The sequence below is a fragment of the Cavia porcellus genome, unplaced genomic scaffold (assembly GCF_034190915.1).
Source record: "Cavia porcellus strain 051 isolate PalLab524CR breed Dunkin Hartley unplaced genomic scaffold, mCavPor4.1 scaffold_9, whole genome shotgun sequence".
In the NCBI taxonomy this organism is placed as follows: domain Eukaryota; kingdom Metazoa; phylum Chordata; class Mammalia; order Rodentia; family Caviidae; genus Cavia; species Cavia porcellus.
This window is the reverse complement of record NW_026947492.1, coordinates 14,230,871-14,257,809: the sequence shown is the minus strand read 5'-3', so window position 1 is coordinate 14,257,809 and position 26,939 is coordinate 14,230,871. Positions and strand designations below refer to the sequence as shown.

At 38.5% G+C, this 26,939-nt stretch overlaps 1 long non-coding RNA gene across 19 annotated transcripts in view; it reads left to right on the top strand.

Moving 5' to 3' along the window:
- Positions 1-26,939, top strand: part of LOC106028267 (uncharacterized) — a 259,749-nt gene that overhangs the window by 30,525 nt on the left and 202,285 nt on the right. The window contains exon 1 of one of the 19 annotated variants that reach the window (XR_010049694.1): positions 1,858-26,937. The exons of the other annotated variants lie outside the window; for them this stretch is intronic. This is a non-coding gene — a long non-coding RNA (uncharacterized LOC106028267). Of the gene's footprint in view, positions 1-1,857; positions 26,938-26,939 lie in introns of those variants that run through there. 19 annotated transcript variants of the gene reach the window in all.

Genomic DNA, 26,939 nt, shown 5'->3' with positions numbered 1-26,939 from the left:
GTTGTAAAAAGCTTAGAAAAATGACTTGGTTCAAGATAAATGTTTGTTGAACTGATTTATTGAATGTGCCTAAGTGTGCTTGGATGAAAAATGTTTAGATCTAAATGAATGTTCTTAATGTTGGTAAGCTTTCTGGAATTTGGCTTTGCAACTTGAATGAGCATAGATTTAAAAATAATGTCTAGCCCTTGTTAATTCCAATTGAGGATGTGGATGTTACATCTTTAGTTCAGGCAAGAATGGCCATTAGTTAAGCATCGTAATACCTAAGAGTCTAGTTTTATTTTTCATGGAGCTCCTTCTGTGTACTGGTAATAGCCTACATTTACAGCACAAGAAGTGATACAAGTCTCTGCCTCTGAAGAATTTACAGAGTGACAAGGTCTGAACAAGAGCAGTGAATATTATCAGTGCTGTTACTAGAGACAAAGAGGACATCTTGGAATACAGATGCTCCTCTATTACAGTGGTGTTACATACAAATACATCCATCCTTGGTTGAAAATATCATAAGTGAATTCATTGGGTACACCTAACCTACTAAATATCCTGGCTTAGCAAAACAGTACACTGCAGCATGTCAGTTGTTTATGATCATTGTGGCTAGCTGTCCTTGCCCAGCATCATCAAGAGAGAGGACCATCCTGCATATTGTGAGTTTGGGAAGAGATCACAATTCGGTATGGTTTTTAGTGGTTGCATATTGCTTTTGTACTATCATAAAACAGAAAAATCACAAGTCAAAAAATTCTAAGTCCGAACTTAGCTGGTTGATGGAGCCTAGTTGGTCAGAAAGGGCAGGGAAGAGGGGCTGGGGGAGGGCTGGGCCCTATCTGATGGGCGGGTAAGGGATGGCATTGGGAGACTGATTTAAGGTGGCAGGGAAGACCTTCAGATGACAGAGAATGAATACATTCATACAGTGGAAAGGATGGAAGACTTTGCTTTAGCTGCTCCTCATTGCCACAGAAAGAAAGTCTTCAAGAAGTGCCAGTTGTGTGTGTTCCACATGCACCATTGTAGAGCAGTGGCTTAACAAGCATATTCATTTTAAGAATGCCTGTTTCCCTATTTTTTCACCAAATCCTCACAATGAAACTGTGGAATCAACAACATTTTCTCAGTCTTAGGGATGAGACACAGAGATGTCAAGATTACTTCATGAATTTTCTTATTCCTCTTCCATCTGTGTTTCATCCACTCCATTTCTGTCCTATCTTCCTCTTTGTGATAATGGCTGTCATTTGTGGAGCCCCTACCATGGATCGGATTCTACCAGGCACTCTACCCTCATGGTGTCCTCTGTTCTTGGAATGACCAAGACCATCAATGGAGGAAAAGTTGGTGTTCTTTCTACTTCACCTTGGCTCCCTATTTGTGCAGAAGGAGCTTGGTCCTCTTCCAAGTCCTGTCCCGTTTGGAGAAGATTGCGTTATGGGAAGTTGGTGCATTGTTTAATATCAGTTCCTTTGATGGGAAGACTAGTGACATTTTATCTTCTGGATGCTGTCAGTTATGTCACTGGTTGGATTCTTCTCTTTGATTGGTTGCCAGACAGTTTCAAGTTAAAGTTGTACCTTACCGCATAGTGTCTGTATGGTGTTTGTTATGTATTTCTGTATTAGTTCCACTCCTGTATCAATGTTATGGTGTTATCCATATTTTTCTTCTTTCTTTTTCTCTTCCATGTTTAGTTTTGCTTATCATTTCTGGAATAAAGCAAGATATAAATAATTAAAATGTAATTAAATTGCCTGGGCTTAACTTAAGAATTTTGCTTTGTTGTTTTCTGTGGTGGAGAGGTAGAGGGGTGGAGGGGTGGAGGGGTGGAGGGGTGGAGGGGTGGAGGGGTGGATGGGTATCATGTCAGCCACATGCCATTATTACTCAGTCTTTCCCAAGGCTCTGGTGGTATAAGAGCCCGGGTCTTGTAATCACATCTACTTCTGTCACTAATTTTGTGACTTCAGACCAATGACGTTACCGTGCTATTTCCGTATGCCTATTGCGTAAAAGAAAGAATTAGTTTCTTCATAGACGGAGAGGATTAATGGGATAACATACAAAATTGTCTGGTAAGATGCCTATTGATTAGTATATGTTAGTATTATTGCTCTAACTTTCTGTTTGGTCTTTATACATTTCCTTATTTGATATACTTTCTGAAAATATTATTAATGAAAATAATAATAATAATAATTACTATAACCTTGATGAGGTCACCATATGTATAAGGGCCAACTTTGTCACCATTTTTTCCTGTGACCATGCCATTTACAAGAACTCACTTATTCTTTGCTCTCTCAGTTCTTCTTCCCTATTTTTTTCTCTAACTTATTTCATTATCAATTATTATATCTTTTGTTTACCATTTGTCCCTTTCCTCTAAAATATATAGTATGAGAGGGATTTATGCTTGTGGGGTGTGTGTATAAGGTGTGTTTTGTACACATTGCAATAATCTGCATCCTCTAGAACATAGCCTGGTGTGTGACAGTCAAACAAATCTATATTGAATCAATGAATAGTCTTCAAATATCATCAAAATTTCATTAATATGAGTTTTGATGATACTTGAAAAAGAAAGGGTACTTGTTTAGCTCAGGGCAGAAGCTCTTTCCGCAGAAGTGGGTACTTGAAAGGCCAAGAGAAGACATGGGTTGCATGACTCTTTAAAGTGGTTGGTAGCTCAGAATTCTGTAGTAAATTAGTATCAGGCATTTTATCACCAGCAAATAGAGTGTACACAGAGTCAAGAAGAGACCAGAGAGGAAACCTCCAACATGACTTCAGAATAATATCCTTTTTTTTTCTGCTTGAGGATAAGTGTATTTTACAGAAGAACATAAATACCATAGTTAAAAGATATCCTAACAGGAAACATAAATATTGCAGTTAGAATTCATAGATGTCAAGTATTTTTCTTGTTCAGTCTCTGATCTCCTGAACCATCTTGGATCATGGGAATTTATCATTTCGTATCTAAGTAACTTTGTCTAAAAATCTAAATCTCAATAGACAGAAGCATTCTAAGATAAAGTTAGATTAACAAATACTCACATGGACACATTATCTGAGAAGACTCTGACAGACAACAGAGCAGCATGAAAACAAGGCAGGACTTCAGGAGCCAGCAATTAAGCTGAAGGCATGAAATCAACCCCCAGAGATAAAAACAGTACAGAAGCTTGCTTTCTTGATTCTGTGCTTTATGAATATTTCTTATAAAAATGAGTTTGTGGAAAATTTTTTTGACTTACAAAGGCCTTAGTTGAGGATCGTTCCTTGAATACTGATAGGTGAACACGGATAGTGTTGCCTTCCTTGCAGTTCTGGATTTCTGCATCAAAAAAGTGCCATTTACAAATATTTGCTCTGTACCAGGTAATGTGTAAGACATAATCTTATCCATCACTTTATTTAGTCACTACAATGTCATTGTGAATCGGCATAAGTATACTACTTTATAGCTAAAGAAGATGAAGCACAGAGAGATTGTTTTGCTTCCAAACAATGCACTTAACAAATTTAGTTAGATTCTAGGAACTAGATTCCAAAAGCATTTTTGTGACTTAAATCCCACATTCTCTTCTTCTTTTACCTATTAACATTTTAATTAATTACATGTAGAAGATCTCCTTCCTGAAAAATAAAAGCAATATTATGGCATACAGTTTTGAGTGAGGATAAGAAACATGGTCTAACCTACAATATATTTTACTAATACAAGATTTTGAGCCTAAGGCTTCACTTGAATTATTCGTGTAAGAGCTGAGTTACTAAGAAGTTTCTCAAGTATATTAACTTTTCATAGCTGTGAGAAGGCCCTGGGACACATGGAAAGGTGTACTATGGTTTAGATCTCATAGGGTTTAGTCCATTGTCATCTGGCTCCATGGAAGAAACAGTGGTGGAAGGGTTGCTTACCTCATGGCAGCCAGGAAGCAAAGAGCAGGGAAGAGGAGGGATAAGAATTTGTACCCTTGCAGGTCATGCCCCAGGGAACCATCTTCTTCAGCTGGGCTCCACCTGCTAATGACACATTCAGCTATGAACTCGTCATGCCTTAAACCATTGATCGATTTCTCCACACCATGATCTACCAAAAGCCCTGCTACTGTACTTAGGGACCAAGCCCACAATACATGAGTCTTTGGGCTGACACTTCATATTTAAACCATAACACCCAGTCTAAATTAAAATAGCAAGAGTGACAGACAAGCAGTAAATAACAAGCAACATTATTCTGTGAGTACTGAGGTCTGCTCAGTTCAAAGTGGCAGAGATTAACACTGAGAGGAACAAGCTGAGAAGACAGCAAACTGTCATTCTCAAACATTGCTTTCCGGTCCGTTTTTTTGCAGAGCAGCCTTGAAGACAAACATATTCCTCTCATCAGCATATGTTTCAGATTGTAACCTGAAAGATGTGTGTGTAGCACAACAAATTATTACTCCTTGTAATTAATCTGTGGGAAGGCAAGTCTGAGCTAATATGAAATTTAAGCTAGAGAAGAGATTTAAAAGAAATTTAGTTATGCACACAAAGCTTGCACCAGAGAGCTAAAGCCAGGGGACTCAGGAGGGCTCTGATCCTTGTGTGGAATATAAGTAGGGTGGCCTTTCACAGAGAAACCACAGTGACTTGGGGAGACAAACTCCCCCAGTGAGCGAATGGCCCAAGAAGTATTAGAATCTGCCCTACCCAGGCGGGACACAGTTCTCTGCTCCCTTATATGTTGTATTTAGAGCTAGCAAATTATTACTATGTAACAATTTCATGCATATTTTTCATTAATGTACAAAATTATATTATAGTATTTATCTGTATGTAAGTCAGTGCTGCCAAACTGCTAAAACCAATTTTTCCTGCACTTTCTGTTGGTACTGAATTTTAAAAGAGAATTGTCAATATAAAAGTAAATTTAATTTATTGGTTTGAATTATCTTTTATTCTGAATTAGTGTAACCCAAATTCATGAGATTTTACTTTAATTCTCCTTTAAGGAGTTTAATATCACTGTAAAGATGTTCTGTTTGGTATTGTCTTCAATTTAAAAGACAGAGATGTTTCACATCATTCCTTGATAATCCATTTCCAGTGTCCTTTACAGAACTGTCCTCTTCTCCTTTATTATCCCATGACCATGTAAAGTACATTCCATTAGTATTTTCCTACACAGTTTTGAACTCAAGCCCTTTTATTTTAAATAAAAATAAAAAAGGCATTAAAAAGGCTCTTCTATTTGGGTAATTGTTACACTGCTCTGTGTGAAGTCAAGTAAAGAGAATTAATTGCTGTCAATTGAACTTTGTAACAAGAGCAGTTGAAGAGGGTTGGAAAATCTTAATTGTGTAAACTTTCTGAAGTTATGCTTATCGAAAGACACACATGCATCGAGTCTAAGACCAAGAGCAAAGAAAATAACTTTCTCTTAACTTCACTCTATTAAGGACTGTTACAATTACACAAATATCCATCTCTTGAGCACTTTTTTCTTTTCTGTGCTACTAAGGACTGAACTTAGTGCCTTCTCACTGAGCTATATCCCCAGCAGTTTTTTTAAAAAAAACTTTTGAGACAGGAATTCATTAAGTTATCCAGGCTGGGCTGGAATTTGTAGCTTTCCTGCCTCAGCTTCTCAGAGTCCTAGGATGACAGTCATGGGCCTCACACCCAGTTTGGGAACTACTTTTGAAAAGTATCATATGCTGACCTGGATGATTTCTTTAAAATATCTTTCATGTCCTAGAATTCTGTTTTGTTGATCCTTTGCTTATTGTTTTTAAGGATTTTAGCTGGTAATTTTGTGTTCTGAATGATGTTATGGGAATGCCATTTGGGATCTGGGATTGATGTCCATCCTGTTTCAAGAAAAGCATGTAAAACCACAATATGTCTGAATGCAGGGAGTGTCTAAAATGTACGAGTGAGGAGCCGAAGTGTGACTCAGTATACAGATGTCAGTGTTATAGTCTTGGTTCTTAGGGTCTCGTGAACATGCATTTTGCTGGCCAGGAAGCACATATGGTGGAAATCAGCCCTGTACTGAGGGGTCATTTGCTCCATCTGTGTTTTTCTTGCCTTTGGTATAATCAAGGTAATCTCCAAACTCTCAGAAGATGAATCCTTGTGCACATATTTCATAGATGCAAGACCTTTATTTACGGAAAACAGTTCTAAAGAAACAGGCTAAAATTAAGCAGGATCAAGTGGCTCAGTGTGAGTTTCTGTGAAAGCTGCTTTTTTATTTACATTCTTTTTCCCCTTCACTAGTTTGACTAGTAGTCAGTGTTGCCTCATGGAGAGATATTTGTGATTAAGCCAACAATTTTTTATAATTCATATCCCTTCTTGATCTTCTGGGGCTCCAATACACAGTGATCTTACTTGCATTCTTTAGCATGCCAGCTTCCTACTTATCTACATTACTTATAACTTTTAGAGACTTATAACACCCTTTCTCCCCAGCCCTGCAGAGTGCGTGAGTTAAATACTGTATGTGTGGGAGGAAACTGCTTCCCAAGGAAAGCGTCCTACTGGGCATCCAGTAGCTTCTTGCTTAGCATTCTAAATTCTTAGACTGAGACATAGCCGGAGTCAGTCGTAAAGTTTTATCATGAGTCTTCTTCTTTTGAAAGGATACATTCCAAGGTCCTTCCATAGGTCTTAGACCCTGGATAATGCTGAACCCTGGACATAAATAACTTTGTAAATATTACATATATGTATTTATATAAATATGCTCATGCCAAACTATAATTTATAAATTATATAAATTATATAATTTATAGGTAGAGTAAAATATCTACAACAGTGACTAATAGTAAAATAGAAGAGTTATAGCTACACACTATAAATGCAAGTTACATGAGTGTGGTCTGTCTGTTTTGAAACAGTCAAAATAAATAATATTTTCTGACTGTGTTTGACTGTATCACTGAAACTCTATCAGTGAAGCCACAGATACAGGGTATTACTCTGCCATGCACCATCCTCTCTACTGCAGGAGCTTTTCTAAGCTTGATGACCTTTTATGAACATCGGCCTAAGTGTGGGGATAGAATCTCCCACTTTAAAACTGTTATTTTAGAAGATTCGGTTTCCATTAGTAGGAAAGCTAATTCTTTCAGATCAAAGAAAGTGCTTAAATATTTGCAAACTTCCTAAATTTGTAAGTGGAAGCTGAAGATTATTGAAAAGTTCAGAGATGTTTCAGGGAATAATTTATATCCTTAGTGAGTCCAGATAATTAAATTTTTTACAGGAACTGTTCGTCTTTGTCTCCAAATCAAAGAAGAGTCCCTCATTAAGAGCCCTTTTGCTTTTGGTTTAATATGTCCCATACTAAATTTGATGATAAATCAGTCCTTGTATCATTCAATCTATATTTCAGAGATTAGGGAAAGATAATGATATAGTCAGTGAACTAAACTTTTGTTTGCAGGTTCTCATTGTATTGCAGAGAAAGTATCATATAGTAGAGCAGTGATTTCATCAATTAATTAATTAACTCATGCAAACTGTCAAGGTAATCACAGTATTCTGGGTGGTAAGCTAAGTCTTAATGTCCAAGTGACTCAAGAAACAGATATACAAATGCATGGTTTGAAACATTGTGCGTATCATAATGGGACATGTAGAGATAAAGGGGAGAAATCAATTATCCCTGGCTTGATGAGGGACCCTCGAGACAAGAGGGTACTTAGCATTTCTTATGGCTGATCCCACAAGTGATTAGGGCCCCCTCGATGACATTAAGCTGTTTCCCAGAAACTTTTATGAAGTCTTACCTACCTGACCTCCCAGTGCTGGTGCCGCAGGAGTGTCTGTTGTGGAGAGAACTCTGACTGGGTAGAACTTGACCGCTATAAAAATCATTCATAAATTTCCCCAGGAAACATTAAATAGGAATCAGGGAAGGAGTGGCACAGATGCTTTCCTTGTATTTGTTCCTAACATATTGTAACAAAAGTCAGGGTTTCCTTTTTAAACGGTTGTAAAAGTGGTTGCTGTATTTTATATCATGGTGCAAAACTCAAGTGAGAGTATGAAAGGAAATACTTACAATGTACAGAGTACTTAGAAAAGCTATAAAAATGTAAGGCAATTCTATCAATTATGCTTTCAAGAAAACATGATCAAGATGAGAAGTAGGCAAGAAAAGAAGGGAAGGGGAGAAGAAGAAACAGAGATGGAAAGAGGGGAAAGGGAAAGAAAGGCAGGGAAGGAAACGAGAAAAATCAAGCGACATGCATGAGTCAGACACTGGTCTCTAGGCTGCAGGCTCTGTGTTGTGCAGAACTGTGCATGTGGGGTTAGATTTATGGGGAGGATCACATCAGCCTCTGAGACAGTGGCTGCTGTGCTTGGTTGGATTGACTATTCAAAGATCAGAATTGATAGATCCCTCTTTGCCCTTGAAGCTGGATCTGGCCCCATATATTCAAGTCAGTATTTTGGGAAATTCCTGAAAGTGGCCTCCATGTTTAAAGGTATTTGTCCTATGTGGTTAGCAGATGTTTAAGATGCTTCTTAAGGGATATTCTTCCTCCTAAATATCACCCGATGTTCATTGCTGTTTATACTAGCTTCCTTTTCATTTGATTTTGTCTGGATTCTTGATATGTTTCCCATAACAAGCTATGTGACTCCCGCCTGGGTTTCCTCTCGTCTGTTTTTCACACTCATGTTGAATTTCTTTTTCTAAGACATCCCTTGATCATAACTTTGTCCTGGTTAAATCTTGAAACAGTTTCACTTCTTTTTTAAAATAAAGTCCCACACTTTCATGTGGGCAGTGTGGCCCCTACTCATTGTCCTCCTGCATATGCTTATTTGTCCAAGTCCAACATTTTTTTGGCTACAAGCTTACTTGGAATTCTTAAAATACTTGATGTTTTGTTCATTGTTCTCATTCATTCATACACACACACACATACACACACACACACACACACACACACACACACACACCTCTCTTTACATTATATACTTCTGCCTAACAAATTTTCTAGCTCAAGCTGCTTAACATACCATACATAGATTGGACAGCTTAGGCAAAAAATTTTATATCTCATAGTTTTGGAAACTAGGAAGTCATAAGTCAAGGTTATATCTGGATTGAACTGAATTTATGTATGCAGTCACCTTCTCACTGTATCCTTATATAATCTTTCTTCAGTGGCAGTGGAGAGAGAGAGAGAGAGAGAAAGAGAGAGAGAGAGAGAGAAAGTTGGTGTTCTTAAAAGCCACCAATCCTACTGAACTGGAACTCACCCTTATGTCCTATTTTAATCTGGATTACTTCCTACAGTTCCCATCACCAATTACAGTCTCATTGGGAAAATTAGAGTTGTAACATGATTTTAAGGAGGACACAATTTGATCCATAGCATGACTTATTTTTCAAGAATCAGCTCAGTTTCAATTATATAAGGACTTTCTGGTCTCTTCCAGGATAGGTGGTTGCTCTTTTTTACCTCATTGTCATTGTTCTTTCAAAGGCAAGAACTTGTATTCCCTCATCTGGATGATGAATGTACTGTCAGGTGTTTGATTAGTAAAAATGCCTGTCAATGACAGGTCAGTGTTAGTATTCCATTTTCTGTTTGGGAATAAATAAAATACAAAGGCAGTGACATCAGATATTCTGTTACCAGTTCCTTTGATTTTGGTTTTTTTTTTTACTTTGATCCCCAAAATGATCTCCTAACACATTTCCAAAAGTATACCATCTCCAATCCATAAGCAGATTAATTTTCTTAACATTACTGTTTATACCATTTTGCTATGTAAAGCTTTAATCTTTCTTTTCTGCTCAGTAAAGTCAAACTCATTTGCCTGATATTTAAGGCTGTGCAATCTGTTTATGACCTGATTTTACTGCTTTGTCTGACACTGGTTTCCTAGCAAAAACCTTTATGCAGCGGCCGTCTACACTGCTCACCACAGCTGAAAAGCACTGTGATTACCCACCCTGCTACCTCCGTGATAGCTACCGTGTGAATGCACCTCTGCCTGTGCCCGTGTCTTTTGTTTTATGTTTGCCTTCCTCATTTACCTCTTCAACATGACTCTTTCCCCATAACCTTTACCTTCACTCCTCACATCTGCTTCTTGATTGTTTTTTATTCTACACCATTCAGGAAATAACCCTTCCATTTTTAACCTTCTCCTGTAATACTTAGGTGATTTGTCATAACCACTTGAACTTATCACAGGCCATGCTATATTGAAGAAGACAGAGTATTAGAGTTCTAATGCTATCATCGCTATTTATAAGCAAAAATGATTTCTTTATCTTCGATAGGGAAATGGTGGTGTTGATCCAGTCTTTGTTAGAGTAGGGTAAGGAACCAGTTTGAAAATAACATTTGTACGAAAGTGATGTCTACCTCAAAGAGGGTCTTCCTATCTGTGTCTGTTACTAGTTTGTGAGTCTCATGAAAGTCAGACTTGCATACCAGCACTCCCCTTTTATCCTGAAGCGTGCGAAGGATGATATTTTACTCATAAAATAGCTACCGTGTGAATGCTGAGTAATCTGCATGGGAAGGAGAGTGAGCTACCAAGGCGTCCTTCTAGCATTGTGTTGTTGACAAATGAGACCGATTATCCTCCAGGAATGGGAGATTACAGAGACTGTTACTTTCTCTTCAAGCGTTTCCTACCCCCATCTCCTCAGCGTACCCACATGTATGCCTAATTATTCCTTGTTCTTCTCAGTTTTCATTATGCTTTAGGAAGTGACTATGGACCATGACCTTCAGCCGTTTCTTCCCTTGCAGGGCTTGTGCTTGAGGGAGCAATGGAAACCTTGCCCAAGCCAGAGATCTAGGCTGTGTGAGGCGCTATGTGTTGTCTTGGTACCATAAAAGGGCCTGGAGCAGTAGGTAACTGGACAAAAGCATGGGAAAGAGAGTGGGAGCTGGAGTTGGAGATTAGAGACCGCTGGTTTTTGTAGCTCTTCGCTTTTAATGTTTGTTTTATCAAAGTTATTATCTAAAGCATGTCCTCTGATGGGCTTTAGGCACCGGTTAGGGAACAGTTCTGGACATAGCTATGAACGATGAAGGATTAGTTATGCATCTGGGACCACTAATGTAGGGGAGGCCTCAGGATAAGAGCTCGTTATATTTTCCTCTTGTGGACTCTTGATTCAGTTGTCTGGGTGTCATTTCAGTACTTTGTCATACTAAAACCTAACTTAAAAGATTAAAAAATCATACTGAGGCCGCAGCGAGGGCCAGGAGGAGAACAGAGCTCCCAAGATCCGGCCACGGAGGGACTCAGGCAGCTTATTCACCCGCCCTCTTGGTAAGCGCCTGCAGCGTGGGCCTGGAGGAGAACCATTACCTGTGAGCCTACTGCCATGTGGGCTGAAAATCAAGCACCCTTCCCCGCCTGCCCCCTCCCCGCATAGCTACTGGGGTTAGATGTCTCAGCATCTCTTGAGATGATGACCATATGCAGTATAACAAATATGGGGGATTTCCTTCTATCTTCTGTTTGAAGGCAAAGGTTGTTTTCACTGTTTTGTTATGTTTCTTTTGCTCTATGCACTATTCTCAATTGGTTTTATAATGTTCTATTTTTGCTTTAATTTAACTATACCTAATAGACTGGACAACTATTATGAAGTTAAAGAGATATACTTTAATACATATTACTACTATCCAGTATCCTACTGTGAAATCCTGTACTAATTTCACTGCATTGTCTCGAAAAAATAAATCATGCTGATTCTGTCTTATAAAAGGTGACATTGTGCTAATCACGGGTCTCCTACATTAATTTTGATTTTTGTTTTGTTTTAATGCAATATTTTGATTGCCTTAAAATATTGCCTATCTGGATTTCTGAGATTTTTGATTTCACCTTAAGTTCATGACTAATACAAGTAACTCCTTGCCTTCACCATTATTTATATGATTTTAATGATTTTTGTTGGTGTACCAGTGACAAATGAAATCCTTAAAAATATTGTCTCAATTATAGAAAAATTGTGTTCTTTCTTGAGGAAGAATACTAAAAAAATAGTAAACATGCATCATATAACCTGTGAGATCATGGAACAATCATTATCCTTGTAACATAGTGACATGATGTTCTAGGATTCTGCTCTGTGTATCCTAGAATATTCTGGTCATGGGCGGTGCCTTCCTACTTAGACATAATCTGCACATACAGGGACTTTGTAGAGGGGACAGTTAGACTCAGCTGACACTTGTGAACACACATGGTATTCAGATGCTCTCGGATCAGGTATCCAGACTTTACCAACTTTTATCGTTCTCACAGCAACCCTGTGTGATGTTACCTTCAGTTAGTACCTGTGCCCAGCATGTGCAAGGTCCTGGGTTCCATTCCCAGCACTGCAAAATAAATAATAAATCAGTAAACATTTAAAAATTTAGAATATAGACTTTAGATTGATAGGAATAGTATATCCCTTGCCTATACACATACATAGCCTCTCTCATTGGTAATGTCACCCCCAAATTGGTACACTTGTGACAACTGATGGATCTGCGGTGACTCATAATTACCCCATAGTTTCCTTTAGGGTCCACTCTTAGTGTTTTCCATTTTATGGGTTTTGGCAAATGTGTAATGAGAAATATCTATTATTCCATCATATAGAATAGTTTCACTGCCCTAAAAATCTTCTGTGCTCTGTTCATCCCTCCTTCTTTCTAAATTCTGGCTACTACTGAACTTTTTTTATTCTGTCCATTGTTCTGTCTTTTCTAGAATGTCAGATAGTTGGAGCCATGTAGTACCTGGCCCTTTCAGATCAGCTTCTTTCACTTAGAAATGTGCATTTAAGTTACTGTAACATGGCTTGAGGCTCGTTTCTTTTTAGGGTTGAACAACATTCTACTGTCTGGATGTTACTATATCATACCACTTTCATAGCAGGACAATGAACCTAAGTGAGAAAAAGCACCTGCTCCAAAGTCAAGATGAACGGGGGGCTAGGGCTTGAGCCTCTGATCCCCTGATGCCAATTTGTGTGCTATTTCCACAAGTACACAGCTGCTTCAGGCAGGAAGAAGCGAACTCTGTCCAAATATATATAGATACAAAAGAGAAGTGCATCGATGAGATCTTAAATAAGCAGAGTAGTATTTAGATCTTCATTTTTAGATGAGGCATGGCAGAAACCAGTTGCTATTTTTCCTTTAGTAATTCTAGAAGTGTTTTGTGGAGTGAGCGGTCAGTGGCTTTAACAGGCAAAATGCAGGCTTCTTAATAGAGGAAAGACAGGCTGGAACTTGGGAGTTTCCCAAGCAGATGATGGCATTTGAGAAATGCGGGAGAATATGTGAGCGAATTAACTTGAGACAGTCTACATTCAAAGTTCCATATAGTGCTGCACACCAACTATTAAGTTAGTAGAATTAAACATGACAAAACAGAACTTTTTTAACAGAATCAAATTTATGTTTCTCTTATTCTGATGTTTCCTTTTCCTCCTAGCAGAGCATTGGAAATATGTATTGACAACAGTTTGCATTTATTAAGCACTTACCATGTGTCAGGCCTGGTGCTAACTACTTTGTATGCATTAATTTCTTTAATTCTCACCATATGTCTACAAAATAGGTTCTATTGTTCTGCTTATTCTGCAGACAAGGAAATTTCTCATCAAAAGAGAAGTAACTTGCACAAGTTCTGACAGCTAATTAAAATATACTAGAGTGGCATTTGATTTGGACTCATGTCTGTCTAATTTCAGAGCCCAGACTCATTCATCAATAGGATCTGGCACAGAAAGTATATTAAACTAGTGTCAATTTTTCTTCACATTTAATCATTCTCTTTAGATTTCTGAAAGAGTCTTATAGGAGAATGTGGCATTACTAAACATACATTAAATCTATCATGCAAGGATATTCTAACCACTGTACAGTTGCCTAAATGTTGACCTGATATTTGTGGTAAGAAAAAGGAGAAACATTTTATATTTTTGATGTGGCCATATTTATGTAAAGTTACATCAGAAAAACATTGTCATTCCTTAAAAGTAGAAACAAAAATTGCATTGTGGTTTGCAAATTGGACAACTCTAACATATATCAATACGTCTTAGTGAATAAAAAGAAGCCAGCCTTTATTCAATACACTTGAAAAAGTTTTATTCCCTAAATGATGATACATTGTGTTTTTCATTTTATTTTTAAACTTTGCTCATTTTACAGAAAGCAAAACTCAGGAAGTAGTTTGCTGAATTATCAATGTATCAGTAAGTAATAGAGTTTGAATTTCTATCCATAATGTATTTGTTTCAAAAGCTTGTACTTTGTTCACTCTATTGTATCACAATCTTCTCATGAAGCTCAGTTTCCAGAATAGATATTGCTTCTGCTTTTCCTAAGTTGGCCTTGTGGGATATGGAAGTTCTGGGATCCCTCTTAAAGACAGATGTGGTAATTAAAAATATCTGTGAGCAGCAGGTTTTGAATATAAGGCTGACACTGAAATGCTCAGGTGCTCTCCGAATGAGACACTTGAATGTATTAGATCTGCTCTCTCTAAATTTCATGTTCTCTTTGATAAGTGGGGCTGACAAGCAGTGTGACACTGCCTCAGAAAGCCCTGGATTTTCTGCAAATTAGCTATGCAGTTTTGTGGACATTGCTTTTCCTTTTTTGTAAGATGAGAAGAGGTCGAACATGTGGAATTCCTGGGTCTGTGAGTGTGCAATATACCTTTGATTTGGGGGTAAACTTCAGTTCGGTCTTGATTCAGGTGTGTAAGATGGGCATACTGTTAATTTTTTATTTCTCATTTTTTGCTGTAACAGTAAAATGTCGAGGAGACAAAAAAAAAAAAAAGGGAGACTCAAACAATCTTTATGGCTCTCTATAATCATGGTGACTTAGGTTCGTATAGATCTGTATGCTTTCAAATCTCTGACATGTAGCATGTATCATTTTATCTCTCCTTAGCCCAGATGAAGTAAGGTAGGGTCAGACACAGGCATGGGTTACTTAAATTTTTCATCGGTAAAGTATATTCACATCCATCAAAAACATCAGGTATGCACTTTATTAATGCCTAAGTAAGAGAAACTGAGGACACATTGAGAACAGAGCAGAAGCACTACTGGAAAAGTGACCATGATCAGAAAGACATTTCGGATGCCCTGGGGAGTATTTGTTGTTGGGAGTAGAGAGTAACTGAGAAGGATGAACTGGGATGATTCCCAGGTTTTTGGATGACTGGTGTCTGGTTGCCTGTCTTCAAGGTTGGCCATGGAGGGTTGAGTGCTTGTGGGAAGGAAAGGGCACCAATGCTGGTGTTCACTGATGTTCTTTTTTTCCAGCCAAGTTGGGTTTTCGTTTCCGCTTGGCCACTGGGATTCGGTTGGCTTTTGGAAGTATTTGTCTAGTGTTCTGGACAGATAAACAAGATGGAAAATGGACTATGAAAGTATATTTGTAGTGGAGCTGATAGGAATTGGAGCTTTAGCTATGAAAAGATGACTGTGGGAGAATAGGTGGGGAGAAATTGCTTGGTTTTGCCTGTTCCTGCAGACGCCAGGGAGTTTTACTGAGCAAGTAGTAACCACTGGATAAAGCGCCTCAGAGAATCACAGTTCCAGGCATCTCACTGGGGAGGCACACTTCTCTTACTGGCATGAGGGTAGGTGACTTAGAGTCTTCTCTCCACTGAGTACCTTTTGCTATGTCACTACTTGCATATCTAAGGCTCAAATAAGGTGGAGGAAGTGAAGTCTGAAGGCTCTGCTTGGTTACAGGTTACAGAACTCTGGTTTATTATGTTTTGAAATGGGTCCCTTAAAATCTTGGACTTTTCCATGTTTTACTGTTATTTGAGTTTCTGTTGCCATTCCTAGAGGCTGTTTTGGATGGTGGTGAGTTGGCGCTCTTAGTGACATCAATAATCTCATTTAAGTAAAACATTTTATTTTAGTTTTTAGTTTTTAAGGAGTCCTCTCCCCAGATCTTTCTTCCAGAAAGCTGCTCCAGAATAGCCCTCTGATATCTTTCTCAGAACTTCTCTTTTTAGTTTAGAATTTTATCGGCAATTCTTATGCTAAAAGGGGTCAGGAGATGAGGCATTTCTCACGTTCCACTTGAAGCTACTCATGAATAATGGCCTATATCACCTCTATTGTCTGCCCCAAACCATAAGCAATCAGACATAAAGAAGAGAAATTAAAGATCACTGAATGAGCCAGCAACACAAGCTAAGGCAGGGGTAAATAGGTAAAAAAAATTCAATATAGAGCAGACAGTTATGTTGGGGGGAATATTTGGGTAGATTAACAACTCAACAGATAGGGAATGAGCCAGATTCTCTGGTTTAAGGGCAAGAAAGACAGAAAAGTATTCTGAAATCGTTGGAGTGAGAATAAGGATATCTCTCCCAAAGAGCCACGTAGCTAAAATAAACTAGGGGTCACTATTCCAGCATGATTGCCTAAAGGACTGAAATTCTTACTGTGGTTTTCACTGTCTGTTTCCCTGGCTGCCTGTGATTTATGCTGCCCATTGCTGTTGTATGGACAGAATCTGTGCCTCTGAATACTTTCTTTCCTCATCAGTGAATCAATTCTGCATTGCAGTTGGGGTTGTAGGCTTGAGGGTCTGGGCAGCCTGGAGAAGGTATTAAATGGAATTAGAAAAGCACAGTGAATAAAATAATTACAAATGCGTTCCATTGCTCTGTGCAAAGGCTATGTGTAGTCTCTCCCTGCATTTAATCTATAGGTCTATATATGTGTGTACAGGTAGAAACATCTGAGAGCAGAGCCTTGTAACTTTGCAGCGGGGCATCTGCTTCCTCAAAAACTCAGCCAAGACTTTCCACAGGGGCAATTTTTAAAAGGCAAACTTGGGCTTCAGTGTGGTGCCAGCTGAGTCATTTTGAAATAAGAAAAGGAAACAAAGGCCACACCAACTGAGGAGGTCACAGAGTGTGACGAGAGGTCTGTAAGAGGGCATGCCATGCTGCCTAATGGGAGAAAGCCAAGCTTTTGTGCCGGAGCAAGTCCAGTGAGTGATGGATGCTTTATGTGTCGAGGCTCAGACCTTCCTGTCCAGCAGCCTGCCTGCTGCTGGACTCTGAGCGATGACTGGTTTGGGGACGTCTGGCCTTTTGTTTCAGTCTTTCAAGGCAATGACATCAGATTTGATGGGGCATTGGTGCCTTCGGAGAGGCGAGTTTTATGTTCCTATTTTCTTAAAATTAAAGCTTGTAAGAAGTAAATAGAAAGGAGAACTTTTATCCAAAGCAGAAATCAAAGAGCTGAGTCTTCTAAATGTGAATAGTAATAAACTCTCATGCAATCACTTTGACCTTTCAAAACCTCTGTAAAGATTACCTCATAGCTTCCCTCCATTAAGACAGGAAGAAAGTAAGGCTGCCTCTCACTCTGTGTCCTGTCTTCCTTTTTTAAAAAAGCTCATTTAATGTAACACTCCTGCATGGAAGTCCAGCATTAGGGAGAACAAGCCAGTGGCTGTGCTTTGCTGCTTTCTGAGAACATGCTTTGATACGAAGGAGTTGGGTCATAGTCCTGAGCAGGGGAGGTTGGTGTGTCCAGAGTACTCTTCATGGAGGTAGTTCAGGGGTGCTCCTAAGGACTGGCTAATGTTCATACCATGTGCTCTCTGAACTGAGGGGGCAACCAGTCTACAGGATCAGAATTAGAAATGAAGTTTTGGGAGGCCTCTCTGAGCGTGACATTTCAGTAGGTGGAGGAGCTGGTCTCTTACTCTGGACAGATGAAAATTTCCAGATACATGACCCGAAGCACTGTGTTTAAGTAAGAACCAATATTCGGTGGTAAACATTCTCCTGAAGACTACCAGGATCTAGCCATAGCCAGGGACTGCTCAATTTTGTTATATTTAGAACACTTTCTTTACTTTTTCACTTACTGAAATCTTACAGATATATGGATTAATTAAGCCATTCATTTGTCCAGCGGGCATTGATACATTAAGTTCCTAGAGTGGGTACAATACTAAGCCAAGCACCGGGGAATACAAAAGAAGTGAAGGAACAGGACAGACCTGGTCCTTGAGAAATACATCATCGTACTGAGTGGGATAGAAAATACCCCACTGAGTGACACAGAGCCGTGGAGGAATGGTACAGTGCCGGGGCTGACGTGCTTAGGGAGGCAGGAAGGTGTGGACAGCGGCCAGCTTTGAAGTAGATTTGAAGAATGCTCTGAGTTTAAATTGGCAAAAAGAAGAAGATTTAAGACAAACACCTTAACTTCTGCAGAGCTTCTGCAGGAATGTGAGGTTCTGTTCTTTTGGCTCTCAGGAGCTGCTCCACATCATTGCATCTACCTTAGCACCCATGACCTCCCTCCTTCCCAAAACTGTACCTTTGCTATGAGGCGCACAGTAGGTGCTGTAGGAGGATTTGCCCCAAGCAAAAGCGCACCGATTGCCCATTTTGCCTGACTTCCCTGTGGTGGGCAAGGCAGAGCTGGTATTTGCTTGTACCTTTGTCTCCTGTAGCAGAGAGATGGTAACCACACATGATCAGGATTCTTGCACTGACTACTAGCATGATGGCTTCCCAAAGCAATGTAGCTTCTGGAGAAACATCCTCCAACTCATGTTCACGAAGATTTTATACTCAAAGCTGGTGTTGCTTCTTCCACAGCATGCTTTATAGCATTGTAAATGCCCCTTCTTCAGAGGCCTTTCTGTGCAGATCACAGTCATTTTCTTTTCGGTTCTAGTACTTAAATCACAATGTACAATTATTTATTTACCTGTACATCATCTGATTAATGTTTAACACTATCTAGAACTTGTTTCCTGTGAGTACAGGACCTAAATTGTTTGTCTCACCATATATGCACAATCCTAGCCTAGGTATCCAAAAATAAGTGATGGATGGATAACAGAATTTAACATCACTAATGGTTAGAGATGCGTAGTCCTGGTAACCAGGACACCTAGGATCTCTTTGGGATTATCACAGCCTGAGAGATTTCCTGGCTGCTGGGTCTAACATCACATACAGGTTCCCCAAGAAAGGAGTGGAGAGAGAATGCTTACTGTCACAGAATGCTTGCTGGAGCAAAGACATCCTGTGCCCTCTGAGTGAACTCACAGTGCCTCGGAACTGTCACCCAGCTGTGTTAGAGGTGCTGCCTTGTCTGTGATTTCATGCAGGATGCCTCCAGCATTGCCACAGGAATCCATTTTATTGCAATGTGTATTTTCTATGAGGACAGAGAAAATCAGCTCAGAGAAGCAGCTTTAGTTATAGTACATTTCCAAAGGAAAAGAAACTCCCCATTATTTCATGTTTTCAGTTTCTTACTGACTTTTGACCTACAGATTTTAGCTTCACGTTCTGGATAGGTGCTAAGATAATAGCAATAACACAGCTGATCTTTAGAGAAACACTAAGCTATTGAATCTTTACGACAGCCTTATCAAATGAATATCATTGTATTAATAGGACCATTTTATGGAGACATAGAAGATGAGACAACAGAACAAACAAGTGGTGGAACTGATATTTGAAGGCAGGTTTAATTCTGCAGCCTGCATTACCTATATTGCCTCCTGTTATAGGGCAATATTTACTTGAATCCTACTCTTGTATCAGGCTCATAGGTAGTTCATATGCATTTTCTGTTGGGGTCTTGTAATCACAGTTACCATGCTTGTATAGTAGGTGAAGACATCGAGGCTCAGAGAGGTTAGAAAACTTATTCAAGATCACAGAGCCAGTGGCATAGGAGGTCAAAGTTTGCTTGGTTTACTGGAAAGCCCACACTTCCTGCCACTAGGCATATTCCTTACATACTCCCAGAAATGTCCTATATGGGCAGTACAATGTAGTGGCATGGTGGGGTAAATTGCGGGCCACATGAATGACTTGTCAAATTTCAGCAGAATGCTGTGAGTGCTGACAAGTGGGTCACAGCTGTCACTGAGTCACAACTTTTATCCTTCATGCATTCTTGGATAGGGGAAATTTTTTTTAATTAACAATGCTGTTTGATCAAATTGACCTGCTTTCCAGAATTGAAAACTCCACACTTTCCATTCTTGTATACTTCCGGTGAATGAACTGTTCCATAGTTTTTATTCTTTCCACTTGGTTCCTGACCCTGCAAGGGAGAACGTGAAAGAGGGCAAGCATCCTCTGTATCTTCTTCTGTTTATTTCCATCAAAATCTATCTTTCTGCCAATGAAAAGTAAGGGCATGTAAATTACCCAAATCAGCTCTCTGTGTGTTGGGATAATGTGTGCTATAGTAAGTTATTGTACACAAGATGTCCAAGAACATGGGCACTCCTTGGTCTCGGTCTACTCTCCATCCATGCTGTGTCTACGTGCTGGCCAGGAGATTGGCCAGACACCCCACGCCTCAACCCCTGCAATTCTACTCTCCAGTCTTTGATGTACTTTGGCTCCTGTTTTTATCTAGTTCTGAGAAGATGAGCTCAAACTTGGCCTGGCCTCTCCAATCTTTAATTTATAAGTGCTCTTGTCAGTCCCCAGGCCTTGACTCTCTCCTGCAGATTTTTATTTGATTAACCCTTTTGACTCCTGACTTCCCTGGTTGGCTTAAAATGGAATCTTCTTTCCTAATCACAACCCTTTTGAATTCAATTTCAGCTCCTTTGCCAGCCTGGCCAATCTTGAGACACAGCAGGTCTCTATAGCTGTCATAGCGTACCTGCAATCAGCTACACAACTGGGCCCAGACCTTAAGCAATGGGGTATTTTTGTCCTCTCTGATAACAAACGTCTTTTAGTTTCAGTAATGATGAAATAGAAAAAATGCTTTGACAGTTTCATTTACTACAAAGAATTTAAATATGAGCATCTAAATGGAATATGTGGCTCTCAAATAGGCTTACATGTGTATAGAACTTAATCATACTTAAAATATCAATATAGGTAGGAGTGAATGTGAGGAAAATTACCAAGTATAGGAAAAAATAAACCTCCGCAGTTATATCTTTATGTCACTAAAAACACCAAAATAAATTTCAGGTAGATTACATGCATCAATTATACATATAAATAACATAAAGATAATGTTGGCAAATATTTAATGTTGAGAGAAAAAGCTTCAAATATAAAAGCATCTGATGATATCACAAAGCAAAATATGAGATTTGTATAGAAAGAATACAAAATTTCTCTGTAAATTAAAAATATAAAGTACAAAAATATACTTGTGACATTTGAAAAAGACCATAAATGAGTATATATGAATATGTATATATATATACATGTATATATATATCCCCACATATATGCACACACATAAATTAACATGCATAAATAGTGCATCTTGCTGGGTTTGGTGACACATGCCTTAATCCCAGCACTTGGGAGGCTGAACCAGGAGGATCACCGTGGGCTTCATAGTGAGTTTAAGGCTAGGCTGGTCTATCCAGCAAGACCTTGTCTCAAAACGCAACAATATATTTAAAAAGTGTGTCCTGCAAATCAATAAGAAAAATAGTAGTAGTGCAACAGAAAAATGAAATATGAACATGGATAAAAAGAAATTGGCAGTGAACTCTTGAGAAATATAAGTCCAATCTTAATAAAATTTAAAGGAACACAAACAACAAAATTAAGCAACATGCTGATAACTAGTAGACATTAAAACTAATAAAACAAAACTCAAAGCTAGTGAGAGTGCAGAGAGATGGGAACTCCGTCCAATAGGTACGTAAATTTGCCAATATTTTCTGTAAGGCTCTTTAATAATACATGAAAATATTTTGATTCATTGATCTCAATTCTAGTCTATACTACAGAAAATTGCCAGATATTTATGCAAAAAGATGTTTATTACAATTACATGTATAATCCAAAATTTAGAAGCTCCTAAATGTCTAGTATTGGAGGAATGCTTAAGAAACTTATATGTGGAAAATCGGATATAGAAGATAATCCTTTAAAATGTGTTTGAAGAATAATGTATCAAAAATGATCTGGACATACCTACCTGGGAAGGTAAGAAAAGAAACTATGTTATGATCCAAACAATGCTAAAAAATACCTAAGTATATGGATGGACATCCACATATGTAAAGGATAAGAAGGAAATGTGTTAAAATACCAAGTGACTGTCTCCAAGAGTTATGATTATGGATAATTTTAATCATCATCTTTGCATTTTTCCCTAAGGTATTGCTAGCAAACATGAGGTTTTTATTATAATTGGAAAAATAGTAGACGTTATTAAAATAAGTATACCTGCATTATTCGAATTACTGTGGACTTTTTTTTTTTTTTTTAAATTTCCATTAAGCACCAAGGCAGAAAGGAAAAGATCCTTCCTTGGGTTACACCTGGGCTAGCGCAGGTTATTTGAGGAGCAGAGGAAATGGATCTCCAGAGTCCTCTGGAGGAATCAGTGAGCTGACACACTACACAGTGCTAACAGAGCAACACAACAGTTCACTGGGTACTTTGCATAGACAGAAATTAGAAGCAGTGGTTGTGATTAGCACGAAGCCATATGGAAAATACTACTGGGATCTGTTCCCCTCCTGGAAATTGAGATCCAGCCATTTCTGATCTCATGAATCTGCTCTTCTAAAAGCTATCCTAAATGGAAAAAAAGTGCTCTGAGCTTTGACTGTGGTTTTCCTAACAGAGTCTTTGCTCTCCATGTTGATATTTCCGACACTAACCAACAAGCTTTTATGGGGAAGGAAACCACTTGACTTGACAAAGCCTAGCTCAGCAACATCCATTGAATGAATGTGCTTAATGAATGTGTGAATTCACATTGCACTGTTTTGTCTGAAAATAAGTTTTTTTGTGGATTTTTTCTCAGTGTTCACCAGAGTAAACTTAGTTTTTTGTTATTTGGTTTTACAATTCAGTTTGATGAAGATCCAAGGGGAAAAAATGTCAAGAGGTCACCATGTGTGCTCAGGTATTAATTTGCCCACACGTTATAACGGCTGTGTTATGTGTTGGCTCAGTGATCTTAGCAAAGTCACTTGACCTCTCTGTGCTCTTGTTTCTTCATCTGTGAACAAAGACAGTAACAATGGTACATATCCTATAGGGGTGTTATTAAGACTGAAAGGGTTGTTAGACATGAAACACTCATCACGGTGTAAATTGCCTGGCTTGGCACAGTGTAAGTACTCTATAAGTGGTAGCTATTATTATTTTCTTCCCTAAAAAGCAGCAGACATCCTCTTCAGTTAAGCAGGCTATTGAAGTAGTTTTTTAGTTACTATAAACCACCCAATATTTTCTATCAACCATGTGTAGGTAATGAATGTGATGTCTTAATAAAGCTTGATATTTTGTAGCAATTAGTGTAAGCTCCATTATTCATTGTCTCTTTCCATTAGTTAGTGATCATCATGACAAAGTAATAAAAAGGGTCCTTAAAAAATGCTTCCAATAGTGAAGATGTCAAACACCAATTACTGTAAAACACTGCTCTAAGGCTAGTGTTGTTTTTCTCACTTTCATTTCATGATTTAAAATTTGTCTTCTTTAGACTCTAAGCTCTTTAAGGGCAAAATTATCTTTCTACACATCACACCTTATATTGTTCTTTACAAGTATTTTACTGACAGACAAATACTAAAGGAATAATTAGATCTTTCCCTTTTTATTTTATTTTTTATCTTTTTATTGGTACTGAGGATCGAACTCATGACTGCATGCTTGTAAGACAGGTGCTTATGCCACTGAGCTAAATCCCCAGCCCCTTTCCCTTTTTATTTTAAACATAATGAAAACTTAGTGATGACTCTTTTAGCAAAGGTATTTCTCGTGAACTGTTAAATTTCTTTCTGTAATTTCATCGTGGAACTTTAAGTCTTTATGTTTTACCTTCAAAAGATATTACCACCATATACTGCTAAGATTGGAATCCAGTGGAAGGCTGATTGGTGCTGGTCAGTTCACATGATTACTGTTTTATTTTAGATGTAAATACACAATTGGTCTCTTTGTCCACTTTATTCATTATTTATTCTTTTTTTTTTTTTTTTTGGTCGGTACTGGGGATTGAACTCATGACCATGTGCTTACAAGGCAGGCACTTATGCCTCTGAGCTAAATCACCAGCCCCCATTCTTTGTTCTTTATGATGAATGCCATATTCAGATTTTAAAATAATTATTGCAATTTTTCTATCAGTGCTACTCTTCAATTGTGTAGTACTGGGCATAGACTGTTTTATATACATTGTTTCATTTAATTTATATAGCAGAATTGTGTTTTTATTACTGTTTAAAATGTGGAAATCTGAGGATTGGGAGGAGGCTGGGTTAGATATTACTGACCACATGCTTTATGTATATTATCTCATTAAATCCTCACAGTAGCCCTTGAGGTAAGCAATAGTATTGCTGTTTTATTAAGAAAAATGTGAGGCACAAAGGTATTAGGTATATTTTATAGAACTGAGATTCAAAACCTGATTTTCCTGGTAGTACAACTTATCTTCTTTCTACTATACCTCAATTTCATAGAAAGATTCTAGGTTTTCATGACTGAGATGCTGTTTTGAAGCTCCATGGCATTATACTCCAGATACATGAATAACAGAGGACATCATAGGCCAGCCCTTCTGTGCCTCATCCTTTCTGCAGAGAACTCATCTCCCTCTCCCAGTCTTCCCTGCTGGGGATAAAGATGGAGCATACAGATGTAGCTTTGTTATAATGTGTCTCTGTTTGCAGAATCTTCAACCAATGCACTAACCTGGAATGTGACTGAGCTCAGCATTCCCACCTTCTTTCTCTGTTCCAAACTTTCTAAACCCAATTTTTATTTGCAGAACATTACAGAAAACTAAGATCTGAAACTTGGGATTCAGGGTGGCCTCGCACGTGGAGAACAATAACTTTCTTCCCACTGTACAGTGCATTTCAAGGGTGATTGTTCCAAATTCTGAGAAAGGACCAGTTTGATTAGACATGTGGTGGGGTTAGTGTATTGCAGAGAATCTCCTGGAAAAAGATTACACTTAGTCTTGAAAAGGCAATCTGATCTTTAGAACCTAACCACGCTGGTGGCAAGGTAGAATCTCCCCTGTTCATTTTTGGATTAGGGAATTGTTGCTTAGTATGCTAAGAGAATTCATTTTCCTTGAGTGTTTTTCCTTTCAAGTCACGTTTTATTGCTGGAGTTACTCAGCGAATTAATAGGTATAGAAATGCAAAGCTCTTTTCTTATTACATTCTATCGATCTGATTGCACTGTCATTAATTGAAAGACCAGGAAAATGTGATGGATAGTTCAGCTCGAGATTCTGTGTTCATTTTGGCCCAGATCTGTTGGAAGAAAGCTGCATGAAACTGTCTGAAAGAAGCCTTTTGGTCTGACATGAATTATTCTTTCTTTGTCAATCCCTGTGAGAGCATTATTCAGTCCTAGTGAGATTTACAATGTGAAATTGAAAACTGTTTCCTTAAAAGAAAATCAGAACTCAGAATGCTTATTTATAGAGCTGGAAATAATCTGTCCTGTATGTTTTATAGACTATCTATATTGTATACAGCATTAAAAAATACAATTTTGCAAAAACAAATTCTGACCCAAAAACATGGAAGAGAGGAATTTTATTCTTTTAAGTAATTTCACTTGCACTATGGTGTGCTGAAAGAATATTTTTGTTCATTTCGTATTCATCACCAGTTAGTCCACCACCATTCTAGGAGGATGTGTAGCTTGACAAAGATTCATATGTGGTTAAGGATTTTTTATTGGCTATATTTTTATTATTTGATGTACTATTTCTAGGATTTTCTTCATAAATTTAATTTAACTTGAGAATTTTATATATGTATATATAGGCCCACACACATATTTCATAGGACTTTAATATGAAATATTTAAAGAGTTGCAAAAAATATTTTAATTTCCATGTGAAGGAAAAATTCTCCCACATCAGATAAGAATATACCAGACTATTTTCCACTTGTTTGCAAAGACACAACTTATCTCTTTGCTTTCTAGTTCGTCGTATTTTAATGAGCTGAGCTGGCTTTCTATTGTGTTTATTATTTTAAATATTTGAAGCTTGATGTGGAGTGGGAGAAATATCCAAATTTGAAACTCATTTACATTTGCCATAAAACCTCATCTGGCTCTTGCAAATATTATCATCTGGAGAAGTTTAAGAGGTTAATTCATATTGTTAGTAATGCATGGCCTATCCAGCTTATGTGTTTGCATTGTCTTTCTCAAGGTGTGATATTTATCCTCGGTCCCGATTTCAGACGTGGAGAGGTAGGAAGGGAGCGTGTTGCCATGCGCGGCGTGACCTCATTTTGGAACACATCTTGGAAATGTGTTTAATGCTCTCTGAGCACAGAGACAATGGAGCATGGTTTGGGGTCCTCCTCCCTGACCTTTGGCTTGGTGGGAAATGTGGGCTGCTTCCTCTGTTCCTCAGCTGCTCTCGGGCTGGAAGGAGGCTGCCCCAACCTTAGGAAGCAACTGCTCTTGCAGAGTGCACAGGCTGCCTTCCTCACCCAGATATTGTGTCTAAAAATACACCCACCGAGAGGCAGGCATATGCTCGCGCCTTGGTGTGAAGGAGCTCTCGCCTGTGTGTCTTGCTCTACCCATCTAAATTCTGGAGTGAGGAATTAAATTATTCCAGAAGCCCTGCCAGTTTTTGATTTGCCATTGTCTCTGCTTCTGCGCTGCCTCTGAATGGGACCCTTGATCCGCGGCTTTCATACACCAGCGGGGCTGATGGGGTCTGTGACTTTGCCAATGGCGTCCGCTCCTTACAGTTGCATTTGTCTCAGGAGTATTTTTAGTTTTCTCTTTCTTGTTTTTTTTCTTTTTCCTTTTTGGGAGGTAGAGAGCTCTGGGCAGAGGTTGTACCCGACACATTAGAACTCCGTTGTCTCTGCTGTGGTTGTTACTCCCCTCGGCGAGAGCCAAGGAGCAAACAGGACGGT